A 19,738-nucleotide genomic window follows, 5' to 3' on the forward strand; every position below is an offset into this window, starting at 1 on the left:
AAGCTGCAATTACAATTGAAGGATTTAATCATCAAGATCCCATATAACATTACTGCATTAAAGATTTGACAAGTTTCAGTACTCTCAGTACTAAATAAAACAAATCTAAACGAAACCAACATCATATCCACTAGTACACGTATAAATGTCTGGAACACGTTTCTATTTGCTTGCAAACAGAGCCAGATGTTGCTCCCGGGGCGACACCCCCGTCGTTACTGTAACATGAACAGATCGGTTCTTGTTTCATGTACTTTTACACTTCAGCAAGCGGCAGAAGGGCTAGCAAGATTGTACTGACAATAACAATAGCGAAGTTTCAAGATATTTGTGCCATTGGCATGGTCGCTGTTCTAACAGTTTCAAACTTTTATTATTTTTTTTTTTTTCCTAAGCCCGTTCATTGCAAAAAAGGATAGGAAGGAAACGAGGAAGAGTTCACAACTTAATTTACATCAAGTAGCCAAATTATTTATCGTCCACGAGTAAGTACGTCACTAACCGCAAACCGCAACGTCCGTCCGCCACATACAGGAAACGTATTCTGTATTGAGTTGAAAATGTAAACATGCAAAATTATTTGAAAATGATGTAGTGTCCTTGGCAGTAACAAGTAAAACAACAGATTGGCACGTCCAAAAGGGAACGCCAGGCCAGGACCCTTCTCGCGACTCAATGGCTCTGAGGGACGTTTACCCTTCAGGGTGTGCTTTATTTAAAACTCCATGTACCGCAGGTCGTTAGTTCGCCGTTAAATATTTAACACCTCTCGCCTCGACCATCAATTGATCGACCACAACTTCGCCTCAACTATAATATTTTTACAGGGAACTATTTTGTATCAGGAACGCTTTTGAATTCCTGAAAAGTTTCAATCAATGGTGGACATACATTGAGGTGTCCAAACACGAAATAACACTCAAAACCGCGGCTCCCCGCGGACACGACCCGAAATATCGCTCCTGTGCAGTATGCCCTTAAGAGCAAATGGGAATCCCAAAAGGCTGACGTCTACTAAATCTTCGAGACCCTCTATCGTCAAATTTTTGCGTCCACACAATGCCGCTAGAAAGGCGTGTTTAATTTAATTACCGGCCCAAAGCGGGCTCACTTTCCCGCGGAACTTTCCACAAATCCGCTCACTGGGAACTTTTCTATCCACACGAGCTTTGCGGCGAAAGTATTCTACTCTGACCACGTTAATTAACACCACTTAGGGATCCGAGCGTCGACAACTGTCCGATTTCTTGCTTCGTCACGATAGATTCAAATTCATTAGTCTGTTAAGTTTTCAACGTGGGACAATTACAACTGGCATTTGGCTATGCTATAGTGAGGCGAGACAAAATAATAGTCTGCCTCATCCCGAATTCAATTATGAAGGATTCGAATCCAATTTAAATTTATGACGCGGATCAAGATGGGTCATCCGACCGCGCAGACGGAAAGGTTTTTTGGTTCTTTAAAGCCAGATATAGCGATTATAAAATCTCGACTGAATTCAATTTGAAATTATAAAGCTCATACCCAAAAGAAACTAAAACCTTATTAATTTGTACAATACTGTCTTTCTACATTCTACAGAGCACTAGTATTTTCGTATTATCAACATTCTAGTGTCTTGGGTTTTTTGACGAACAATCGATACAATAATAAATACAAGAATCGGCCTTTGGACAATAATTTACACTGGTCTAAGATAACCACTCTGTGTTTTACCACAGTCCATCGATAAGAACAATCCTTTAGAATAGAACAATAGAAACGATCTGGAAACAGGTTTTTGTGTGCACGGCACCGAATTCCCGGACCATGCATCAGTTTAACGAGCTACCTGAGTCATTACTGGTGTTACTGGTCAAATTGGCCGTTAGATCACCGTCGTGAACTTTAAGTGAATTGGAAGGGGAGCGAGCGAAGGTCGCTGGCTCAAGTAAACTAATTATATTGCTGTTCAACTACCAATTGTGCAAAAAAAGCCCCTGCGCTATTTTTTGGTCTTGCAAAACGGGGCGAACGCGTACTAAAACTACGAGTAGGTAGGTATCTATTATCTATCTTGTATTTGAGTTTTGATAGCTTTACCCTACGACAAACTGGTGTATAGAGGTCTTGCCGGAAGTGTGAATAGTCAGCAATTAACTATACTAGTATCTGGGCGACCGAGCTTTGCTCGGGCTAAAACTCGGTAAAGCGTTTTCCCAGAAATAAGACCAAGCTATATAGATTTGTCATCCCCGAAAACCCCCACATACCAAATTTATGTATACTAACACAGGCAGGATCTATATATGTATATTAGGGTTGCCAGGTCATCAAACGTAATAGCCGGACAGACCAGCTAGTTTGGCCGGACTTTTGGGCAAAAAGGCCGGACTCCCCATCATTAAGGACTAGCCTGAAGCTTCAAACGCGTCAAAAGAATTTTTTTTTCGTTATAATTGGTAGCTGTATGTACATCCCAGAGAGTTATAAAGCGTGAAGAAGTCACAGGCAGGCAGACCGAGTTACTTTTGTTGTGTCTTAGTATACCTAACCTATATGACAAAAAAATTGTAAGTAATGTCTACGGTTAATTATTATCATTTTTATTTTTATGAACTTATAGTCACTATGGTCAGTTGTATAAAGCCTATCAAAAGCCGGACAGGCCGGACACCGTTTAATTTGGCCGGACAAGCATTGAAAAAGCCTAACTATATCCGGCTTTATCCGGACGCATGGCAACCCTATGTATATCTATTGCTCGTTTCTTGAGCGAGAAAATAGTAGCAAGTAGATAGCTAATCGCTTTCTAGCCGGCAGTGGGACAAGTACCTAATAGGCATAACACGGGAAGGTGATCGGAATGGTAAAGCCAAATTTTCCTGAAGCGACCCAAAGACCATTTACGTAACACGTTATCGTCATAGTAACTAACGGGACTGCAAGTGGCTGACGAATTCTAATTGCCGTGCTATATGGCAATGACACTGACACAGCATGCCATGCCGCACGGGCACGGTCCATGCGTGGCGAGACGCGTGCGGTCAACGCATCGGAAATCCCAGACGACGAATTTTTCCAAACACATCTAGTCTCTTGCTGCGTAATGAAATGAGCTGTTAATTTGAATAGGCCTTGGGAAAAATCTTACCTACCTTCCGCGAGCATGTGTGTGTGTGTGTGTGTGTGTGTATCTCCGTAAAAACTATCAGCTGAACGGAACTCTATTCGAGCTACTTTATTTGATCAACAAAGAATCTTGTTTACGAGAAACATCCAAACAAAAAAAAGACGTGCGCAACAATGGAGCGCAAAGTATGTCAGTGAGGGAATGTCAATAACAGTGCGGAACCGTGTCAGGCCGCCGCGGCCCGCATTCCCCAAGGGGTGGCTGGTGCCCTCGCCAAAACTGCGTGGGGGATAGGTATGTACCCATACTTGTGGTTCGTTCATTACATTTTTGTTCGAACAGTCATAAACTTACCTGATGAAAGCGGGCTTCATGGCTACACCGTAACCCTTCTTCATGACCCATTTTTGAAATCAACTCTAAAAATATCATTGGAAAATGGTGAATAATTCCGTTGAAAACGAAATAACAGTAAAGTTGGTAGTAGAAAATTAAAGCTCTATTTATTCTCGTCAACTAGTTAGTCAAAAAAACTGATTTCAGCTGTACTTTGTAGCAACACCGTGTATTTCTATTTTACCATTTTCGAAGTGACACATCCGTATATTTTACAGGTCAAGTAGTCTTAAAAAATTGAAGAAGTTAGTTGTAAATTGTTTAACTTAACCAATATTAGGTATGGAAACAATGGATTTCGAAAATACAAACTGAGACATGGATGAACAGAAAAACCAGAAAAAGAGACCAGCACTGGGAATTGAACCCAGGTTTTCAGCAATCCGTGCTGCGTGCTTTAACCCCTACACCACTGCTGGACAGGAATCTAGACACGAATTTTGTAGTGAGTTTGTGTTTGAGTGGTGTAGGGGTTAAAGCACGCAGCACGGATTGCTGAGGACCTGGGTTCGATTCCCAATGCTGGTCTCTTTTTCTGGTTTTTCTGTGCATCCATGTCTCAGTTAGTATTTTCGATATGGTTTCACGGGATACCCGTAAAAGTAACAAATTTGGAGTTGAAATAAAAAATACAAAAAGACTCCAAAAAAAACAATCATACAATGGATTTGTTGATAACCGTTTATAGAGATTAATAGCTAAACAAAGAATTTAATTACGTATCGGTGACCTTCATTGGATAAGAGTATACTTCACGAAACTCAATTTTATTGTTGAATAATACGTTATTTATACAACTGCACTCAATTATCTGATTCAATAAATAAATTACGCATCATAATCCTCGTCTCGTGTTAAAGTAACCTTCACATAGTTTGTTTCGACCTCAATCACAACTCCCGTATGGTCTAGTGGCTAGGATACCTGGCTTTCACCCAGGAGGCTCGGGTTCGATTCCCGGTACGGGAAATCTTTTTACCTTTTTTATATTTATTTTTGCACTGGCATTTCGGTTATGAAATATTGTCATGATCGCATCTCACGGGCCGTTGGTCCCGTTTTCCGCTTCCCTTCATATTTTTTCGATCCTGCGTCGCCTCACCGATATTAGCGATATCATTGAAGTGAAAAATAATATTACATGTAGCTGGATCGAAGGTAAAAATATACACAATTACGAGTAGGTATGTCTTTTCACTATACGTGTGGAAAATAACAAAATGTTATTATTGATAAACAACATAAACATTTACGGTTTTGAAAAGCTTACCTACAGATATTGACATTATTAAATTTTCCTCAACACACGCATAACATTGATGCTGTCGCAAACGCAAAACTGTTGTATTTTTCTTTCACAATTTAAACTAAAATTTTCATTACTACACCTTATAAACGTGAAATAATATTTAGCGTCAGCCCGTAGGCGTTGGCTAGACCAAGCAAAACCCATTTCCAAGGACCTCCAGTACTTTCGCACTGACCAAACTGGTCTCGAACCGGGCTCTACTTGCAAACATTTGCAGCATATCAACAGAGGAAAACGTATCCTACAGCCAGCAGCATACCACTAAAAATCAATCGGCTTCCAATAAGCACGTTATAAACGCAGATGACTCACCGCGTTGCTGATGCATACATTAACTTGAAAATGGGCTTTAACACGGAAGATTTAAACACCGCTTTCTCAGAGAAGAAAGGTGGTCGAAGTTGCTTGAAGACGGCTAAACTAGTTCGATAGAACGACATATGCTCCAATGACCGAGATCATTTGATGAGTCTTAAAGCGCTTGCAGTTCTACGCGTCATTTTAGAACCAATGACCCATTTGCAGTAACGGATTGCTTTACCTTACAACAACGAAGCAAACGGCGCCGAGACGACCCGCCTGTCTGAGTGTACAGTTTGTTTATTTTTCATAAACAGCACCCTGCGGGGTGGACGAGTGGCTGTAAATAAACTGCGCCGGAGTTGTGCAAGTGCACGACCCAGTTGCGCGGCTGCTGAACTATGGATTTATTGGCGCCATACATCACGACAATGTGTGTTGCAACAAGAAAGCGTGCTTATGTCGAAGACTTGCGAAGTTGCGACTGATGTTAGGAGTTTAAAACTTATTTGTGAATTGCACTAATCGATGATGGAAGTTAATAGTAATAAATGATGTATCGCAAAAGACATACGAATAGAAGAAAGCTTTGTAGCTTTTCGGCAATGTTAAAGTCTAGCAGGCAGCAAAACGCTTCTTTTCATGACTTGAGTAAGTTACCACGGAGCTGAGATTCTGTGATAAAAGCAGGAAGGGAATTGCAAAACTGTTAACAAAACTGAAAATAGACTTATGAACAAACATTTATAACAATCGAAACGAAAGCGAACGTCTCCGTCTATTATTTTCTGTGACCTACATTATTTTCGTCATAACATACATAGATGTGGAACCCTTGAGTTATGTTGGGAAGAGCATTTGCGTCCAGCTGGAGCAGCTAAACAAACGATTTGTCATCGGTCGCTCCCCGTGCCTGCGCCTACACACCGGGCATTAGCGAAGCGCGACACTAGAGACCGCCAGAGCTGACGAAAGGTTTGGAAGTACATATAATTACGTTATAGGTTTTCAAAAGTTCAGAGAAAACATGCGATGGTGACAAATAGACGACGTGGCTCAAAAAGCATTAGTTTCCATTGGTGAATATCGTCTATTGTAATAAAACCCATTAAAAAAATGTGCGCTCATTGATAAGGAGAGGCGAAAAAGTGGCGACGATTGTGGAAGGAAAATTATCATGTTGAAACCGCCAACAAATTTAAAATATTAGCGATATACTCGTACTATCAAACCAGGAAAATAATAAACCAATGGACACAGTGATAAAAAAGACAGAAGTTATTTCCATACTTTTGTTGTGTTGCGTGATAACAAAACATTATTGTAGGTGTTATAAGGTTATCGCTGCTGCGATAGTAGTTCATTCCATTTATTGTTGTGATTTGCTCCTCTGTGCCAATGAGGTAAATCTTTTCTAAATTATTGAATCCAATCAGCTCGCTAATCTTTGACCTATATTTGCCCAAATGAATGTTGTTTAACAAAACAATAAAGATGTATCTAGTCGCAACATCTTGAAAACAATGGAACTAACCTTTGCTCCCCTTACAAGTTCCTTACTTCTTCGCTTGAAAGTAAACTTTAGCGAAAATCTTAGTAATTCCATTAAAGTTCTGGCGAAGGAACCAATAAAATCCACAAAATTCATAACATACAGTAATCAAGTCAATTAACCCATCCATAGCCAATGAAGTCAATCGAAGCCCTAGTCTCGCTGCAATGGCCACGTGCGACAATATCGCTCCCTCAGTCAATCCCAACAGTGCCAATGCAGTAAGAATGAGTTCCCCAGTACCAGTCAGGTTAGCGCAATTGATTCGACCTCAGCTCCCCTCGGCTGGCGCTGGATGAATAGTTTAGGCACTCCGCAGCACGGCATGCGGCACAATGAGCGCGTAATACTTTACGGTATCTATAAAGCCGTTATGTTTTGGTGGACATATTTTAGACGGAGAGTAACTCGGTAACCTACATGTACATTTCTTATTGAAACAAACTAAAGGCGACAACATATTTTTTTGGAATTCTAACTCAAATGCCTATTCTTGTTTTTATATCGTTGTTTGCCTATCGAAGTTGCAAAAATGGTTCTGTCGAAATATCTGTTTTTGCCATTCACTAGGTGTATGGACATTAAAGCAATTACTGGCACTTGAGGTATCCCATCTTAGGCCTCTAGGTTGGCAACGCATCTGCAATCCCCCTGGTGTTGCAGGTGTCTATGGTAGGTGGTGATCTCTTATCATCAGGAGACCCACTTGCTCGTTTGCCATCCAGATGAATAAAAAAAAAACCTGCTCCGATCACAATTTGTAATTATTTAAGAATATTAACTTATTTGAACGAATTTGAATCGTGAAAGGAAGATGAGAAAAATAAGTATTTAAGATTGTTGTAGCCTAGAGGTTTGCACTATTGAGTTTTTCGAAATTTATTTACATGAGCATTACGGTGAAAGAAAACAACGCGAGGAAACCACACACTTGCAAAGAAATCAAATAGTGTTTGAAGTTTTCAATTTGCAATGGGCCTCTGCAATTGAAGCACTCTCATTCTAAGACGAGGTCCGTGATCTGCAGTGGGACTTATAGGTATGTACCATCAGCCAAATATGTGGTCTACCACCCTAAAGTTGATAATCGTTTGCATGTCATAAAACAATAATGCCAATAGACGTGTCTGTCAACTTGAAAGTTCGACTTTAGCGACATATGCATTTGATAGGAACTTGTTTAAAAATTGATAAACCACTTATTTGGCTGACATATAGGCAGAAACGAAAGCGGTAAGAAATTAGATATTTAGAGCGCACGAGAAACTAAACGTTTTAATTCAAGACAATCCTTGGCCTTGTTCAGTCAGACCGCCCTTCGTCCGTCAGTCATGACGTCACAGATTCCCGAAAAATGCAGAACGCAGTGCACCGATCACGAAAGGGGTCAAGTAGGAGCGGAGGCACCGCAATGCAGGTGCGACCCAGATCCGGCCCGGCCTAAGCCCTTCGACTTGCTATCTATAGTTTAGGTACCCAATACCACCCATGGCTCTATTGCTGTTAGACAAACTTTTCAACTTCAGTCATCTTTAAAACATCAAGATTAAGAAATTGCGCTATCAGTCCATTTGAATAACAGCAATCAGACGCTTGGTTTACATTGTTTTTTTACGCTCTAGCCTAGTTGCCGTAGGTAGGTATACTCGTACATTCGACCAGAGATCGACACGATAGCGTACTAGCCGGCCGTTGTTTAGTTGTTTACCAAGCAGAACTGTTTGTTTAGATTTTTCTATTTGATCAACAAGATAGAATATTTTATGTTGCATAAGTGAACGATGTTCTGTAGAAACCTTTTGACCTGCAGTCTAGTTATAACCTCGTCTCTAAAAACAGTAGACGAATCCTTTTTAATTTGATTTCGTTACATCGTAAAAAACGAACCAACCGCAGTTACGTGCGCGTGCACCGAAGCCACTGACCTGTTCTAACTCAATGTAATTAGGTCAGCTCAGCACTCGGCTCTTCTCAAAAAAGCTCGCGGGCCCTTACAGCAGCGAGCTCAGACGTTAATGCAGTTCAACCACGAACATGTGCGTTCATTAACTCAGCGTGTGGTAATATGTGTCACCGACTAATGAACACTGCGCCCGCTGTCGCGGACGCGTCAATTCATGAAGTTGAAGTAAACAACCCGATAGTGAAAATATTTAGTTAAAACGCCGACACATCATCCTCGTTGAGAGAGAAAACGATGTCAACAAAAATAAGAAGTTCACATGATAAGAACATCGATAAAACCAATCTAAAACCAAATCTTCAAACCACGAAAAAGATGTTACAACTATGACGTTACAGCGCGAATTTTACACTGACGACGCGCTGAAAAACGCTTTCCTTTACGCAGCTCCTGAAAAAGTACTAGGCGAGCATGAGTGGCGAGCAGTCATTGTTATCAGTGACGGCGTCGGAGGGCGGGGGGAAGTGCGCGGGGCGGGGGCGGGCGGCCTTATCGTGACGTCGCGCCGCATCTGTGTTAACTACAGTCGATATCTTATCGCCGACGTCGCGAGTGAAACGATTCTTGTCACAACACGCACTACAGCTGGCCTATGGGAGCCTGGTATACACTATGAAATTTCCTCAAATTTCAGTGGAATTTACTGGATTTTAGGTAAATTAGGTGAAATTTCAATAAACTTATAATTTGTATTGAATTCAAAACACATTCCAACATTTTCTATTCATACATCATTTCACATTTACATTGTGACTGTAACATAACTTATACATATAATAAAAATAATATAACAACATAATCATAATAAATTACACGACTGAAAACAAACAAAACAATACAATGTAGGGGGCTATTATCAATCAGCACGCCAATTAACTGCCATTGAAGAGTTCACGCCTCGTGCACACGGCGCCCTTCTGGACACTAAACTTTACGCTGTATTTTGGCTACCGAATATTTTCACAGGTGTTTAACAGCAAAAGGGAACGCGACCAAAAACAGGAGCTATAAATAGACGAGCAGTAGAGAACGCCATTATGCGTTTCCGCTGAGCTGAGCGTAGTGTAAAATATTATTTGTAGATTGTTTCGATTCAGGGTTACCAAGTGGTTATACGCAACGCAACGTCGCTAGAATTGATTGAAAATAACCATGAATAACTCAACTAACTCGTCGTTAAACGCGAGTTGAGGAAACATTCCCATCTACTAATTAATGTTTGACGCATTTTCATTGCAATGTTTGCCAAAGTTTTATGATATATTATGGAACAATACGCAACCGAGCAACAAAAAGGGTAATTACCGCTTAATGTGAAGGTGAACAAACAGCGATAAAGCAGCGGTGGGCTGCAAACATCCGGCGGCCGGTTACGGTCACGGTGGTATTTGTCTCTGACAATCGCAGCATGCAAAGAAACATAATTAAGACTAGCGAGCCAACGTCTGAGACGGGTTGTATTAGTTGTAGGGGCGGATCATCAAACGGCGACATCCTGCGCGCCACACACGGCAGCGGTTTAATGGCTCAATTCCGTCGGTGGCTAGATGAGCTCTGAATACAGCAGATGCTGGGCCGGAAGCCTGATAAGACGGGCAGCGACCCGCACTCGCTGCACGCGTCAGTTAACACTCGACAATCATCCACATACACTACACTAAATACATATGGGAACCCTTGTCGCTCGGCTCGATAATTTAATTCTATCAACAATCAACGACTTAAGTATAGACAAATACTGAGTGCATCATTAAAATTGCGATGTTTAGTATTCAGTATTTTAGTCTGTTAAGTGGTATTTACTGTCGATAAACACCGACTGTTTCTTTGACTGCGATAACGGCTGAATCCTCATTTTATGGCTAACTATAAACGTAAAAACTAAAGTCGCGCGGAACACAAGATAAATAGCATACCGCCGGAGGAATTAAAACATCACTGACAAGACAATGTATGCATTGAATCACTTATTAAACATGTCGCATCAATTAAATATTTAAATATCAACAGTGAAATGAGCTGTAAGCTCGTCTTAGCTCTATTTATGTTCTGGCCTTTACCAGATTAATGTGAGGCGTTGTTCAAGTTACGATGCGGCGAGAATACGGGCTGGAGCGTGATAATAGACAGTTTGGGCAGTCAATTAACGCCTCATAACCGGAGCCAGGTGTCCAAACATAGCGCGTCTGCCCTGGAAGCCGAACGTGTAGAGGGAATCAAAACACAAATTCAAGGGGAAGTTATTACGAATTAAACATGCTAGTATTATCTAAGTTAGTACGCGCTTGACGCATAGTTTTCTTATTTTAAGTAGTTTCCACTGGAAATGACAGTTTTGTTTCAAAAGTCAGGACGAACGCAATTTGCCCTGCCGCCTCCAGCCTGACGTGACAAAAGACACTTCCAAACGCATCCTGTCGTATATGTGAATAAAACCGCGTTAATTAATTAATAATGGTTTTTTATTCACTTGCACACTACGCTAAACAAGGCCAAAATCCAGAGAGAGCGAGAGCCCTCATGAGGGAGCGAGAAGACAATTGTCACATTAACGTTCCGTTCCTCACACATCCTTTCACGCCAACTTCACTCTAACAGAAGGCAATACAGGCTAATTTTCGTCGTCGGAAGCAGTAACTTTGTGAACACAATCAGGAACACGACGGTTATCTCGTCCGTTTTGAGGCCAACCGCCCACGTGTTGAAGAAATTGTCAGTCGGTTAGACAAGAAAGCTTTTGTAGATACTGGCAGTGTAATGAATATAAATCAACAATTCAACGACTAAAATATATAAATATCACGTGTACAATAAGTGATTATTTTAGTTAGTGTAGCTAGATTTACCACTGCTCATGATAAAGCGCATTCAAGTAAATATGGCAATCCGTAGATAGCCAAAAGTTCTGTGGCCAAAACCAAGCTCTAGTCGAATTAATAATAGGAAAGATTAAGATAACCACACAAAGAAACAAATGGCTACTCGACTTAAGCTTTCGGACAGTTCAATTGTTAAATCTCTTTTGTATTGCACAGAAGCCGAATACATACTAATAAAACTGATTTACGTTGTAACCACATAGAACATAACCAGAAAACCTCTCACTCAGCCTTTCTAATGGCGGAAGCGTAAAACTAGCCGTTATTAATGCCATTAATTATCTCGATCCATAACCAGCTAATACTAGTTTTACAAGTAATGGTAACTAATGGCTACATTATTTGACAAGGTATAACTTCATCATCCTCAGATTCATTCAATTTACCGAAGCATATGATGAGCAGCGTCACAATACATGAAGCCATTTTCCTAATAGCCTTGGCACGAAGCCTGCACCTACTGGCCTAAATTGGAAAGCCAGCCAAGCGAAGCGGCTATATTGCCAGCATCGGCAGCGTCGGTGACGCAGTGCTGACGTATGTACGACAATACGGTGAGTCAAAGAGTCCATCGGGTCAACTACCGCGAAAAATGTCTTCTCATGCAATCTTGACCAAGTATCTCACAGCGTCGCCTCGCCACTCATTACGCTCATAATGTGAGATTAAATTTAATTTGTAAAAGTTTTGTAACGAATACGGTGAATATTTTATCCCTGAGTCCCAGATTAAAGTGAAAGCGAAAAGCGTCGTGGGTTGATCTTGGTTGATTATGGGTTGATCTTTTCGTACGTGCCGGGGTCGAACGAGCGAAAGCAGAAACTCGCTGATCACTGGGAACTAAACGATTGGACACATGTTGCCCGGACAAAAAGCAGTATAAAACGTGTCGCCAACAAATTTACTAGGCACTAAAAGTCGTATGATATAGAACCTTGTGGAGATCACTTCAATGTATATTATTGTACGGGCTCAAAGGACAAAAGGTCAGTGAAAGTGCTGGATGCTGATGAAATAAGTACTCCTGGCGAGCGTGACGCAAGCTACAGAGCAATTCGGTATCCTTTTCTTAAATATCATTGCTCAACGAATTCCAACAAAACTTTGGATAATTTGAGAGGCCTTTCGGCTTAAGTAATTAACGCGCAGTGTCATTAGTCTCAGACAAAGTTTGTTTACCTAAAATTAACCTGGCATTGACAGATGCGAATTAGAATTTTCCAATAAGGCAAGGAATATAGAGTGCTACTAATTAGACAATTCACGTAATCATAACGTATAGAAAATGAATTATGTTTAACAGGGTGAAAACGCAACGCATGTTGTTGATAACACGCACAAAGAGAAATAAAAACGAGTAGAAACTTTAAAGGTATTTCCAACTGAATTCAGTAATGACCTTAACGGAGCACGATTGCCACCTCATACCAGCATGTCGACACTCGCTCGGCAGACATGATCTGTCGGAATGCAACGCAATCAAACGTACAAAGGGGTCTATCGCGGGCTGCGGTTACTTCAATCGCTAGACCGTTTGTTTTGGCGTGACGTGTTGCAACACCGAGCCAGATTCAAATCTCAATTATCTCAGGCCTGGTTGCAACGGTAATAAATTATCAACTGCTGAACGCTAGCTTTTAGCTACAGACAGACCCAAGCAAAGCAACCTTTGGACGAAATAGACTGCAGAACTAAAGATATATTTCTTCGAGGCGTGTGCTTTGACATACTTAACCAGGACGTAGGAGGCGTTTTTGCTAACGGTGACGGTGACTCATCAAGTCTGCCACACTTGTGATGTAAATCTTGGGCTCTGATTTATGGAGATTCATACAAGAGGGTACGATGAGGGGATTTGTAAACGGCGCCCGAGCAACGGCAGCATCACTTTACATAGTAAATAAGGAACACATTGACGGCATTACGTCGGTCGTTAAAACATGCCGTGCACAGAGCAATGCTTTAAAAATTGCGAGAATGTTTACGAAAACGAAATTTCAGCAAGTTTTTACGAGAACATTAAATGCTAGTAAGATGTTGAAACAGGGAAGTGTTATTATAAACATATACATGGGAATATAATGAGTGGTTGATACAAGAAGTTGATGGAGAATTACACGTTAGTTTCGCAGCGAAGCGGCTGGGAACTGGCAACAGTATCGTAGGGGTTTCATTACAACAAGCAGCGCGTGGCGATATGACTCCATGAGAACCGCTACCGGGTACAGTTGGTGCACGTGGGAAACTCTAGTAATGGTCCTTTGGATAAGCGAAATGAAGCGAAACGAATCTGGTAACTTATTTATTAATAATGTATCGCTATACCTACCCCGGGAACTTTCCGGAATAAAAACTATCCGGTTCTCAGGGTTTTGAACTATCTTCATGCAAAATTTCAGGTTTAAGCGTGAACTGACTTCTGTCTCTGTCCGTCTGGACTGGACAGAGTTTCGTATTTATAATATTAGTACGGAAGGATCAACGTTATTTTCACACGGTATCGTCCATCTCCTCATCATTTTCAATTTAATCGAAGCTAAGATTTAGAACGATATAAATTTAATTACACATTAGCCGCAGGGTGATAGCTGTAAAATTTACAGTTAAATCCTTAAAAGCCAGTAAACGGTCATAGCAATAAAATAAATTCTGGGTGGAGCGAGTTTGTGTTGTGCGCAGGACGGACGCTCGCAGCTTTGAAGTGAATTTAATGGTCGTATCTGTTTCCGCAATTATCCAGTGGCGAGGTGCCCCCGGCCCCGACTCCTCGCCACCAGCGTCGTGACGTTTGATGTTGAAGAGGCACCAGTCTAGCACGCCCCATTCTACATGCCGGTATTGCAAATGTTTTTAATTTCTTTCTTGTGACTAGCGAGCGTGCTTGCGCAGCCATGATCGGAATTAATGCGACGATACACGCGCGGAAAATGCTGTCGCACGGGTTCGCGCCCAGTTTATTGCTTAGGCTTTCTAAAGGCTAATACAGCTGAACAAACTGTACATGTTCCACTGCATCCACTATGGTCACAAGATTTTCAAAAACCAGTTGCAAAGAAAACCGGTAAGCATCTCGTATCTTAAAGGTGATAAAGCTTAACCTCAATCAAATATGTCATCAATTTACAATTGTACCAGTCAAGTCGAGAAGTACTTGCACGTGCGACATGACGCAGCAACGAACGTGAACAATACTAGCGATAACTGACGTTAGTCATACAAGCTGCATGCAGGCGAAAGAAAGGCGGTCGGGTAAGTCGCAGCTGGGGTCGTTCCTTTAAAGGAGGATGTTGATGGTCGCAATCCAAGAACAGGTCGACTACGTCTCACCGTTACTCGCCAGCTGACGCGACGTGCTGTGGCAGATATACGATTAGCTGCCGTAAATAATATAACCCGTTGAAATGTCTTGCATGTACGTTAAAGCAGATTATTAAATAAAAGCAAGTCCTGCAACTAAACGCTCATCCGTGGAGTTTTAAAGCTTCAGTTTGCGAAACCGTTGCTCGCCCCGTTGCGGCGCATTTCGAAATCTATCCGATCAGACGTTACCGTTAATTATAAATAAAATTTTATCGCCGATATAAATTTCGTCGAGATAATTTTCAGAGTTATTGTCGTTTTATGGTTGTATAAAGAAAGACCTTTGAAACCTGCAGATGTGGATTACTGTGGACGTTGCGACTGTTGGGCAAGTCGCACAAGTATAAGGTGCCTTAAAAGGGCCGGCGCATCGTCGGGACAATAAAAAATAGAGTGCGTCGCGCCGCCCGCGCAGCCAACAAGGAAAAAGAGCTCCTATTGTGTGCAACGTGCAACAGGGCTCCCACACACTTCACATTGGTTTCATTTCTCATCAGATGTACAAAAGTACGAAGTTCAGAAGACGAAGTCAATACTTCGTCTTCTGTACTTCGATACTTCCTGCATGTTTGATTTATTTAATTTTCTACTTCGTGGAAATTTTGCGCCGTACCTACAGACATGAACACCATGTGTGATATGTCATATCGTTACCCTTTCTTTCTGGGGGTAGGAAAAAATGCCCATGCACGCATTAGATAAAGCGACCCACCATAATGTCTTTTGCCTGATAAGGTGCCTAGCCTACACAAGCAAAATGTAAATCAATTTAACCATTTTTTTATGTTTTTAAATTATTGTTCCTTTTTTGTGTAAACTGTTATTTTTTCTATTTCGATAAAGCGTTTTTTTTTATTTAATCATACATGTACATATTTCAGAACTTTGTGCAAGTTTTATCTGAGAGAATCAGTTATGAATACCATCAGCCAAATAAGTGGTCTATCGATTTTTAAACAAGTTCCTATCAAATGAATGTCGCTAAAGTCGAACTTTCAAGTTGACAGACACGTCTATTGGCATTATTATTTTATGACATGCAAACGATTATCAACTTTAGGGTGGTAGACCACATATTTGGCCTACTTGATCTTATCGACGAGACATGTGGCATTTGTGAACATGTTCAATTATTTACCTGAGATACGATTACTGTTCAAAATTACATTATGTAATCCCAAAGAAAAAAAAATAATTTTCGAAGCTAACGACACAATTGTCGTAGTGTAGGTATACTGTGTTCAATATTGCAATAGACCAGCCGATTGACCAATTCCAGCAATTTGTTATGCATTTTTTAAAGTGATATTGACCTCTGTCAGCCCTGAATGCATGCTATCGAGCAGGCGGGTCGTCGGCCGCGCCTCGCGACGTGCGCGCGCGCAGCACGGCGCTCCCCGATCACATGTTAATGACAAACGACGCCGGCTGATCTATGGCTTCTATCGACACATTACTTTAAACACGACAGTCAGTGCCGGTTTTATTGGAGATCGTAATCGAATACAAAACTGTCGCCTGCTACACATTTTCTAGCTCCAACTTTATTGTAATGTAAATGCTTCGTCCACAGCAAACCAAATCTTTATCATCGTCGTCAACATAGAACTGATTAATTCAGATGTTACTTTTCAGAAGTTCATATCAATTCCATCCTGTTTTAGGTGCATTGCATTGGACACTCGGCATATTATCTTTTAATTTGGGACGATCTTGCGCAGCGACTTACACTTCTTGCCAGGTCATGCTCAAGGATTGCATTTCCCTTTGAGCAGAGCTGCTACCTCGTTTCCTTGTTCCTGCCTGGCACGCGCCATTGAGAAACATGTTTGGGTACATGGCTATCATTCTCCTTATACATATAATGCTCTATCCAAGGCGAGACTTTCGCCACAATAGGCTTCTGTTCAGTCATCTCCATAACGCGGAGTTACTTGTGGTCTGTCGCCAGGAAAAATCCAAGATTTGTCTCAAATATTTGTTCTGGTGATATAAAAAAATGATTGTAAAAGAGCTCTTTACTTTCAGAAGAACGTTGGGATTTCTTTGATGACAAACCAAATCTTGCATTGTTAAAATCGCAAATGGAAAAACGTGACGAATGTTATCTCAACGTTGTTAGCGCCACTTGAGGTGAATCGTTACAGTTGGAGGAAGTGGAATAATGCCATGATAATGTAACGACTATCAATAAAATAATGACTAATTTATTACTTTGCATAGTAAACTGGTATCAAATGCTTTCTGAGAAAACAAAAGCTTATCGGTATCGAGAACACATAACGTTCAAAAACAAATACATGATATCAGCTGATACTTATTGCCAATATTGACAGGATGGTTCAGTTGAAGCATTGCGTGTGAATTGCAGTGGCGAGACGCCGTAATGAATCGATTCCCACCGGGGGGGCGCCTAAATTTTTTTTGTGACGTTAGTCACAAGCATAGTCGACCAAGAAATTGGTTTACCACCCTAAGGTTTCATGTCATTTGCAGCGCTTAAAACGTCAAAGCTTCCTTCGTCAAATTTTCACTCACAAGTCAATATGACAAACAGCCTTCTTGTTTTATTTCTGGTAGACAAATGTTGTTTTAAAATAAGGGGTAGGTTGTGTCATATCTTTGGTTGTGTCCCTTGGCTCTGTCTTTGTAGCGAGGGCTGGCAATACTGTTCCGAATGTAGTTAGCTATAACTTTGCTGTATGGTTTTTACATTAAAAAAATTGTCGCTTCGTAGTTAATATTCCGGCTAGTCTAATCCATCTACGAGCAATTCCTGCATATTTGTTAATTTATTTCCGGGATCTCGAAAACGGCTGAAACGATTTCGGTAAAATTTGCTATGTGGGGATTTCGGGGGCAAATAATCGATCTATTTTGAGAGTTTTTACACATTATTCAAAATGACCTGTGTGTCGAATCAAACCTACAATAATTAATAACGAATCCTTCCAAATTCAAATAATTTATTTGTCCGACACAGGTAAATTACAGGGTGTTACTTATATTATTTGTATCACTATGTGGCGCCTTGTGGCATACATACAAACTTCCACCCTGTGCTCTGGTGAAGCTGTCCTGCAGACAGATGACAGCCCTGCCCGCCCCGGCCAGCGGGTGTCGCGGATGATCAGTTATTTGCGTACATCCGTCGTGTCCCCCCCCCCCCTCTTTCATACAGTCTGTCTGCTCGCATCTAGCTACGATACTCTCTTTCTAATTGCCATTTACGTACATTCAAGTGCAAAATATGTATCTACCTATATGAAGCATATTTTTGGAGGATTAGATAAGTCCATATTATTGCACTCAACTGCACAGTCAAGAAAATAAAATTATTTGATCACAGAAATTTCATTCTGATTGGTTCAGTAGTTTAAGCGAGAAAGTGTAGCAAACAAACAAACACACCATGCTTGTATATGTATATCTATAATAGGTATTAGTTAGGAACTTATAGGATGATAATTTTGGATCAGGGTGCAACTATTAACAAAAATGGCTGAAAAGTACATCAAAAACAGTGCACTTCACATCCACTCAAAGATTGACTGGTAGATAATATCCCTGAAAGAGATAAAGATAAGTTCTCATTTTTACGTTTGTCAATTGTATTAATTTTTTATTTTTGACAAATAAAGAGAGAGAGAGAGAGAGAGAGAGCTTACATACAGTTAATGATTTCAGTTCTACAGATCCATAAGCACTAAGGCAGCAGTTCTTAACCATTTGACAAAATTTCTGTCATGCCATGGGCATGGACCACCAACTGTTTGAAGGTAATATACGGTAAAAGTAAAATTATAAATGAATGAATGGTTGCATCCGCTATTTGACCGGCGCGTCGTTTTGCCAATTCGTTGCTGATGGCTTCGCGGACCCCTTTGAGTTCTTCCATGGACCACCGGTTAAGAACCACTGCACTAAGGAGTTCTTGAATCTGGCATACCTATACTTACTAGAGCGACGTTCAGTCTGATATCAAATAAATCTATTATTTTCAGCAAATAAGTTATTGAGGAAACATACATATACATTAATTTTAGGGGCTTTTTATTTTGTACAATCATGCATCATAAATATTATGTCAGTTACCTTTCGTCAGCCATGACTAATGTTAACCGAATTTCATATTTAAGAGTTCTAACTTCTCAACTTCTTGATCATGTCATAACTACAGAATAATTTTACCAACTTCATCCATTTTTTAAGTTGTGTAATACTTTAAAAAATGGAGGGAGTTCTTCCAGAAAAAAGAAAGTTGTGCAGAAGATTAGAAAATTCAAAACTTAACGACTATGTACCTATAATCTTTGCCAATGTATCTTGAGCGCAAGAAATACTACCGCTAGAATCAGTAATTTGCTATAGGTTTTTTTTGGGGTTGCCAAATTTCATAGAATATCTGTTGATATTCCTGTTATTGCTGAAGATATACTGGATTGTTGTGCCATGCAATCATTTGATCCGCTGTAACAGATAAAGTGAAAGCAAAATGCATTCATCCAAGCACATTCAAAGTTGCATATTGTAATCAACTCATTATGCAAATAATTGGCTAATTATTGCATAGTGCTGATGATAAACATAATTACAACAATGTAAAAATCCTCATTATTAATCTTAATTACGTATTTATAGTAATAACTCTTTGTTGTTTGTGTCTCCGCTAACAGATACTTTATTGGGATAGGTCTTGCTGCAGCTATCATTCTGCCCTGCAGGGCTACTACCAAACTCGAAACTCGAAGTTTGTGTTGTGCGGTCCCTCTGACACTTATACTATTTAATACGAGAGCGAGAGGGACGGTAAGACATGAACTTCGAGTCTCTAGTTTCGTAGTAGCCCTGCTGCTAATGCTGC

At 40.6% G+C, this 19,738-nt stretch overlaps 1 protein-coding gene and 1 non-coding gene across 2 annotated transcripts in view; one reads left to right on the forward strand and one right to left on the reverse strand.

Annotated features, from left to right (window-relative positions):
* Positions 1–19,738, reverse strand: part of LOC141429310 (prominin-like protein) — a 76,007-nt gene that overhangs the window by 54,945 nt on the left and 1,324 nt on the right.
* Positions 4,409–4,480, forward strand: TRNAE-UUC (transfer RNA glutamic acid (anticodon UUC)). The gene has a single exon. It is a non-coding gene; the product is annotated as a tRNA-Glu (tRNA).

The sequence above is a fragment of the Choristoneura fumiferana genome, chromosome 6 (assembly GCF_025370935.1).
Source record: "Choristoneura fumiferana chromosome 6, NRCan_CFum_1, whole genome shotgun sequence".
Taxonomy (NCBI): Eukaryota; Metazoa; Arthropoda; class Insecta; order Lepidoptera; family Tortricidae; genus Choristoneura; species Choristoneura fumiferana.